The following is a 9,315-nucleotide window of genomic DNA, read 5'->3' on the forward strand; positions in this document are numbered from 1 at the left end:
GTATTTTGAAGGGGGGAGGAGGGGATAAGATGTGATTTTGGGGGAAAGCTGTCAAAAAACTGACAAATTGATAGTTTTTCCCCTCTTTTTCCCTTCAAAATACCTGATCCAAACAGCCACTTATGAGGCCTAGAAAATATTAGCAGCGCGCTTGATGATGAGAATACGCTGCATTTGCGTAAAGTGACATGGATAAAATTATTGGAAGTACTTATCTATTATTATTATTATTATTATTATTATTATTATTATTATTACCCTTTAAAAGAGGGAGTTCATGAAAAACTTTACCTTCCCCAAAATAGCCCTCCACCAAATTTAGTTACTAAACGTATCCTGAATTCATAAACCACTTTACTCTTTCATCGGTTACGCCTATATCCTCCTCCTTTCAATTCATCGGTTACGCCCTAATCCTTACACTTCATCGGTTACGTCGTCTCCCCCGATCTTCCGTTACCTCCCTCGACTTTTAAAGATGAAGATGAATTCTTAGTTTTTTCAGTCATCATCACCATTCTACCTCCATCATCATCAACGCTTCACCGTTCTTCTCAAATTTTGGGAATTAGTTAGACTCTTTGCTTCGTTTTGTTTTAATTTTAAAGATTTAAAGAATAATTTCATTTAATTTGGTTCTAATTAGCCAGCATCTAATTTTTTTTCTATTTCAACTATAGGTCAAGTGTTTTCCGATCTAGGGCTTGCTTCAAGTGTTCTAATTAATCCTGTGTCAATTTCATCAGGTAAAAATTCTATTTTACGTATCCATCTGATGCACATTTAGGCCAATGATGATCATTATTACATTGGTGTATCTTTTTGTTGTTGTAATTGATTGTATTTGCTCCATTCATTTCTGCCTTTCTCTCTACATTGAGGTATTGGCTATCTGGTAATATTTGTGAGCTACATTGGGGTGGGGGGGGTTAGCCTGTGGTTTAGATGTATAATTAAAGCCTGAGTTTTCAAGATGCTTCACATGAGATTGGAGCAAACAGAAAAATTAGGTGGAATATATACATATAAGATGAAATTGCAAACCCCCTTTACTGCTGGTTTAAGAGTCAATACACGATTTACATTATAGTACATATAAGATGAAATTGCAAACCCCCTTTACTGCTGGTTTAAGAGTCAATACACGATTTACATTATAACTCTTACTTTGCTTTTTTCTGGTGGAATGTATCTTAACTATTCAAGATCGATGCTTCCATGATCCCTAACCAGCCGATTGAGGAAGTCTTGGAAAGAGGTAATCATAATTAGATTAACCATGTTCTGGAAAAACAAATAACTGTAAACTGATTTTGATGACAATCTGTAGCTAGAAATGGTAACCATAATCTATTAGAAGTATTTTTGCTATTCCATACTAAAAGGATGGCAGTGACCACAAGTTACATGAATAAATTGCAATTCAATATGGGTATAAATATATACTCGAAATTGATTTTGTTTGATTAATGAACTGAATCCTCCTCCATTAGACTCATCAAGATTTAACTTCTATTTAGGACATTTTTCTAGGCTTACCTTGATTCGTTCTGCCAGCTTGTTGTTCATGCCTCCTGCAGATTCAAGATATATATCTCAAAGCAACAATCAAGATATTAAGGCTATATCAAAGACAAGATTTCTAAGATCAAAAAGATGAAGTTAATCAAGTCACTTCGCACTTCAAGAAGAAAATATACTTTACAAGAGTGATGTAATTTTGTCTTTTTTTTAGAATCTTTGTACAAGCCTTGATTACACACACAACACACTAATCACTTAGAAAATCATAGAAAATATTCTAAGTATAATCATAAGTCTAATTAACGAATGAATAACATTTTAATCTATTGAAAATATGTATAACATAGTTTCTGGCCGACCGAATGAATAACATTTTAATCTATTGAAAATATGTATAACATAGTTTCTGGCCGACCAAAGAAATGTCTGATCGACCAGATATAATAACTGTCTGATCGACCAGATATAATAACCAGAAACAGAGATTCAGAAAAATCTCTGTCTGGTCGACCAGATATAGACCTGGTCGACCAGAGGCTCCAGACTCGGACAGACATTTTTTAAAAAGTCTGTCTGGTCGACCAGGCCTCAATATGGTCGACCAGACAGTGCTTCTAACAGCTATATTTTTCAAATGAATATGAACGTTTTGTGAACGTTTTTGGTAGTTATTTTTGAATATTTTTGAACGAAAATTATACCTATAAATAGGTGCTAAGTTCTGAAATTTGATCTATCAATTCCTTTACATAAACTTGAGTTTTTCTTGACTTCTTAAGATCATTTTGAAGAGAAAAAACTGAGTGAAATTTTCACTTGATTAAAACTCCATTACTCTAGAACAAAAACCATTCCTATAGCCTATTGTAAGTCACTCACATCTACACATCAAGGCTTATAGGAAGATAAAGAGTTGTACCATTTTGTTTCAGTTTGATAATCTCTTGAAAGAAGAGATTGTTGTGGAATTGGCAATTGAAGATTGTCAAGGTTGTACGGTTTGCTTGCGGGTTGCAAGTGCTTGCGGTTTTGCAAGTGGAAATAGTGGAGAAATCTCAAGCGAGGCTTGGGGACTGGATGTAGGTCTGGAGGACCGAACCAGTATAAATCCTTGTGTTTGCGTATGCAATTTTCTGTGATTGTCTACACATTGGTTTGATCTTTCTTACTCTTTGTGATATTATTTTATTGAAATTTAAAGTTTCCGCATTAAATTTCATAAACACTATTCAACCCCCTTTCTAGTGTTTGAGTGCCATTGCAGCGATCCCACAATTGGTATCAGAGCAGGTTGATCAAGAATAACAATGGCTACATCATCTACATCACAGTTCAAGGAAGGACATTCTACTCAAAGACCACCACTTTTCGATGGTTCCAACTACAACTACTGGAAGTGTAGGATGAAGATCTACCTTCAATCGTTAGGATTCGATCTCTGGAGCATAGTGGAGTCTAATTACAACAAGCCTACTACTCCATACTCTGAATGGACATTGGTGGAAAGGACAAATGCGAATCTTGACGCCAAGGCAATGAATGCATTGTTTTGCGCAATGGATAAGAATGAATTCAACCGCGTGTCTACTTCCAACACTGCACATCAAATCTGGCACACACTTGAGGTAACCCACGAAGGAACTTCTAAGGTTAAAGACTCAAAAATTTCTGTTTTAGTGCACAGGTTTGAAATGTTCAAGATGAAAGACAACGAGACAATTGGTGAAATGTTCACAAGGTTCACCGACATCATCAACTCCCTAATTGCGTTAGGAAAGGACTATACACAAGTGGAGATGGTTAGGAAAATCCTCCGGGCTCTTACTTCGGATTGGGAAAAGAAGACTACCGCAATAGAGGAAGCCAACGACCTCTCCACATTGACAGTAGAAAATTTGATAGGGAATTTGATGGCATACGAGGTGCAACTTGAAGATCGGAAAAAGGATAATGAAGATAAGAACAAGAAGGTTCTTGCTTTCCAAGCATCTACTGATGATGAGGATTCCGATGACGAAGAAGAGTTTGAAATAATCACACGCAAATTCAGAAAATTCTTGAAGAAAGGTAAGTTCTCTTCTAGTAAATTCAAAGATACTAACAAAGTCACTTGTTTTGGTTGTAATAAGCCAGGACACTACAAGAAAGATTGTCCCCTACAACAAAAGTTAAAGTCGAAGTCTTCTAACAATTTCAACGGGTTCACAAAGAACAAGAATGAACAAGTGAAGAACAAAAAGAAGAAGGCTTTGTCGATAACATGGGATGATAGTGACCAGTCATCTTCAGATGAAGAAGAGGAAAAAGAAGATCATCAAGCGAATATGTGCTTTATGGCAAATGAATCTGATGATGATCAAGTAAGTAATCATGATGAGTTACTTGACGCATTTAACGAATTATTTTTGAAATACAAGCAACTAAATTCTTCTTTTAAAATATTAAAAAATAAAAATGAAAATTTGAATAACACTTTAGTCTCTCTTTATGCTTCACAAATAGAAGATCTTAAAGAGAAGAATAAAGAGTTATTTTCTGAAAATTACAAGTTATCTAGTAACAATCAACTTCTTAAAAAGGAATGTGATTTCTTTAAAGTTCGTATTTCTAATTTGAATGATAATGTTAATAGTCTTAAAACCAAATATGAAACTATATCAATGAATGTAGGTAAATTTAACAAAGGAAAAGAGAATCTAGATAATCTACTTTCTTATCAATTACCTGCTAAGAGTAAACAAGGATTAGGATATGTTTCTAACCCCAGTAATGAGAAAAATATACTCTTCTATGCAAAAGAAAAATCATGCTTATTTATATTCTAAATTTGTGAAAAGTAATTATCATGCACATAGTGATACATCTATGCATGCTAGTTCTAAGGTATTTTCACATAATAATAGAAAAATGCATATGAAGAAAGTTGCATGTAAGAATATTTTAAAATCCAACTACATTTGGGTTCCTAAAAATGCATGTTTAAGTGATAGAAAGATATACTTATCAAATTACAAAAAGGATATTTGTGATTCTAAAAACTATCTTTCATACAATGTAGGTAAACCAAATTCTTATTGGGTTTGGTTTCCTAAATGCTAATCTCATGGACCCAAAAGTTAAAGGGTACCAAAACATATTTCTTTTATTTTGCAGGTACCTAATAAAAGGGAAACATGGATTTTAGATAGTGGCTGTTCCAAGCACATGACCGGGAACAAGAACTATTTTTTTCCATACAATTTAAAGATGGAGGAACTGTTACCTTCGGTGACAACAACAAGGGTCAAGTGGTAGGAATTGGAACGGACGGTATGAACTCTAAAACTCTTATTAATAATATATTTGATATGTTTGCTTTTGCTAGTTATTAATGAACAAATATGTTTGCTTTTGCTTAATGAATTTTATTTTTAGCAAATATTCTTGTTATTTATCTTGGTTAACATAAGAGAAATGTTTCATAAATATTTGAACTCATATTTTAGTTCTTCTAACCAATTCTTAAATAACTAGTTGATGGTTAATCTCTAATAACTACTTTCATGATTATAAAATAGAGAAATATTTCTTCTTAAACAACATAATACATTTAATATGACTCCCATAGAAAACTTAATTTTCATTGCAAGCTTATGTCTTCCTATTTGGATGGGAGATGTAATGGACTATGTGCATAATCTTGAAGATTTATTTGAAGTTTTAGGTCATGTTGAAGAAATATTAGGTTGTATTGAAGAAATGTATTAATTGTTTCATTATTTATTATTATCTCCCTTTCTATTCTTCTTTTTGTTAATGACAAAGGGGGAGATATATTAGAATATTGAAATATTGACAACTATTGCAATATTGAATATTGACATGTATGCATTGTTATACAATATTAAGATTACTAATAAGTGCTATTTTTTTGTGTGTTAAATTAACATGTATGCATTGTTGCAGGGGGAGTAAGTATGTTTAATTAAAGTTTTTCAATATTATTTGTCATCATCAAAAAGGGGGAGATTGTTGGGAACATGGTTGATGTTACAATATCTCTTGTATTTTGATGATAACAAATCATTGTTTATCTAACATATTTTACTGCAGATTCAAGATATACATCTCAAAGAAACAATCAAGATATTAAGGCTATATCAAAGACAAGATTTCAAAGATCAAAAAGATGAAGTTAATCAAGTCACTTCGCGCTTCAAGAAGAAAATATACTTTACAAGAGTGATGTAATTTTGTCTTTTCTTTTAGAATCTTTGTACAAGCCTTGATCACACACACAACACACTAATCACTTAGAAAATCATAGAAAATATTCTAAGTATAATCCTAAGTCTAATCAACGAATGAATAACATTTTAAACTATTGAAAATATGTATAACATAGTTTCTGGCCGACCAAAGAAATGTCTGATCGACCAGATATAATAACCAGAAACAGAGATTCAGAAAAATCTCTGTCTGGTCGACCAGATATGGACCTGGTCGACCAGAGGCTCCAGACTCGGACAAACATTTTCCAAAAAGTCTGTCTGGTCGACCAGGCCTCAATATGGTCGACCAGATAGTGCTTCCAATAGCTATATTTTTCAAATGAATATGAACATTTTGTGAACGTTTTTGGCAGTTATTTTTGAATATTTTTGAACGAAAATTATACCTATAAATAGGTGCTAAGTTCTGAAATTTGATCTATCAATTCCTTTACATAAACTTGAGTTTTTCTTGACTTCTTAAGATCATTTTGAAGAGAAAAACTGCATGAAAATTTCAGTTTTGTTCTTGATAAAAGTTCCATTACTCTAGAACAAAAACCATCCCTATAGCCTATTGTAAGTCACTCACATCTACACATCAAGGCTTATAGGAAGAGAAAGAGTTGTACCATTTTGTTTCAGTTTGATAATCTCTTGAAAGAAGAGATTGTTGTGGCATTGGCAATTGAAGATTGTCAAGGTTGTACGGTTTGCTTGCGGGTTGCAAGTGCTTGCGGTTTTGCAAGTGGAAATAGTGGAGAAATCTCAAGCGAGGCTTGGGGACTGGATGTAGGTCTGGAGGACCGAACCAGTATAAATCCTTGTGTTTGCGTATGCAATTTTCTGTGATTGTCTACACATTGGTTTGATATTTCTTACTCTTTGTGATATTATTTTATTAAAATTTAAAGTTTCTGCATTAGATTTCATAAACACTATTCAACCCCCTTTCTAGTGTTTGAGTGCCATTGCAGCGATCCCACAGATTTAACTTATATTTAGGACATTTTTCTAGGCTTACCTTGATTCGTTCTGCCAGCTTGTTGTTCATGCCTCTTTCTCGGATAGTATTCGATATTTCATCGACATCTGCATTCCTTAATGCCTCATAGTCCAGTGAGTCCATTGTGTCATTGCTTCGTTCTTTTTTCGCACCATCATTTTCTACCTCTTTTCGCAGATTATCCCAGTCATCGGTCCTCTTCTCACTCTCAATTTTCCCTTCTTAATCTTTGATTCATTGTTCATGGTTCCATATGAAAGCTTCTGAGATGTGTCTTTTCTTAAATTTGACTCAGTTACACCTCCAGCACCTAAATTGTTCCCCTTATTGTCATTGTTTAAATTTGAAGAAGATTGACGAGTTTCAACTGCTTGCTGAGGTCTTGCCATATGAACTTCTGCTTGTCTTTCTCTTTGTTGAAACACAAGTTCATTCTCTTCTTGTTGATTTAAACATAAACAAGAAATATTTGTCTTTGAAGAGAACTCATTTTGACAACAACAATGTATCTCATTTTGAAATTTAAACATAAACAAGAAATATTTGTCTTTGAAGAGAACTCATTTTGACAACAACAATGTATCTCATTTTGAAGAGGCCTCATTCCTCCAAATGAATCAGCATGAGAGGCAACATTAGCATTGGTTGAACTTCCTGTATACGTAGCATATTGAATGCTCATTGACTCATTTATAATCCTTTGATTTAATTCAAAAGCAGCTGGAGGTAAATAAGACTGGCTATATTCATTTATAAAAACATTAGATAACTCTGTTCTCAAAGATGAGCTCGAAAAATTCTGATAACCATAAGATGATGGAGCACCAAACAAACTCAAGAAATCATGTTCTGATGAGTGGAAAAGAGAATTAGAAGTGTCGGTGCAAGGACTTGAATCATGGAGATAAGGTCCATTTGTAACTGGTGGACTCTTGTCAATTCGTATGGATGCTGACCAATCAATCAAACTCTTGTGTGTTGCCGATAATATGCTTTCGTTGCCGGTAGCTTTCAAGTCATTCAACACTTTTCCATCTACCATATCTAGAAGCTCTCTGAATGAACTGACACCACTGCCCCTACCTATAGGCTATAATTAGCAACTCGTCACCTTCAGAGTTCATAACTAGAATCGGTTTGAGCTGTTTAGATGTCTGATCTGGATATTTTGAAGAATTTTGAGATGAAGCTAAAGAATTCTGTGATGAAACAACATCGTCTGAAGAATTTCTGTCATCACCTTCAACTGCAGTGAAAGTAATGACAGAGCCTAAAACGCTGTCCGGTGATAGTGGCAAGCATAAAGATAGTTATTGGTGTCCATTTGAGTGTAATCACCTGCTCGTCTAGAAATCATATGCTCATTACTTATTAGCCAACTGTAGGTTTTCAGCAAGATAGATTTTACCTCTAGAGGCTTAGAATTCCATAGAGTTGATTCTGGTTGCAGGTTTGTTTCATTTGTTTGTTCCATACCTATCACGAGCAACACTATAAATTTAGTGCATGACTCGAGTCTATGTTCCTAGATTGAGATGACATTTATAAAGAGTTAATATGCACGTATAGTAACGTGGATCTATATACATTCCAAGCTGACTGCCTGGAATTAGCCGAAGTCAAAATATTAGCTATGATAGATTGTCATGAAATATTTACAGGATTAAGGATTTGTAGGTTGATGATTCTCCAATCTATCAAAATAAATATTAATATTTTTTATAAATTTATAATTTATATAACTTCATCATATATTATGGACGTTAAAATTTTGAATTGAAACAGGAATACAGACACTTTTTGTTTTTACTATGCATGCTTTTATTTAGTTTAAATTTTATTTTTTAGACCGAAGCACATTAAAAAGCTTAGTGTGATATTTGGATATGTGAATTTCTTAGATTTTAGATAAATTTAGGTATGACAATTGTATATGTATATGTTCTTAGATTTTAAATAAAATTAGATATGATATTTGGATATGTGAATGATTTGAATTTTGAGATTTTTGCATTTATCACCACTACATATCAATTTTTAATTAATATATTCTTGAATTGGGTTGGTGATTCCTGATGACCAAGAGTGATTAGGATTCTTAAATTTTTCTATTTTGTTTTATGTTACAGTATTAAGTATTTGGAGGTTGCTGATTCTCCTATTTATCCAGGTAAATATTAATATTTTTAATAAAATTATTTTGGTTTATTGGATTATATATCTTTTATGATTGCATTGAAATAAAAAGCACAGACTTTGTTTTTGATATGCATGCTTTTATTTAGTTTAAATTTAAATATATGTTAAATGCTAAACTTTCAATTCTAAAGAGATGTTTTTAGCATCCTCAAGGCATCATCATTTGGGCATTTCCTCAAGGTAGTAATAATAAAGGAAAGGTTAGAATGTGCTGATAACTAACCTCTTATGGGGTTGCTACAGTTGTTTGGGCATTTCCTGCCCTTTGTTCATGCTTTCTTTTACTGCGAGAACTGTGTCTAGACCAATATCTGCCTCATTTTGAAGGATGCTTCT

The sequence above is a fragment of the Asparagus officinalis genome, chromosome 1, assembly GCF_001876935.1.
Source record: "Asparagus officinalis chromosome 1, Aspof.V1, whole genome shotgun sequence".
Taxonomy (NCBI): domain Eukaryota; kingdom Viridiplantae; phylum Streptophyta; class Magnoliopsida; order Asparagales; family Asparagaceae; genus Asparagus; species Asparagus officinalis.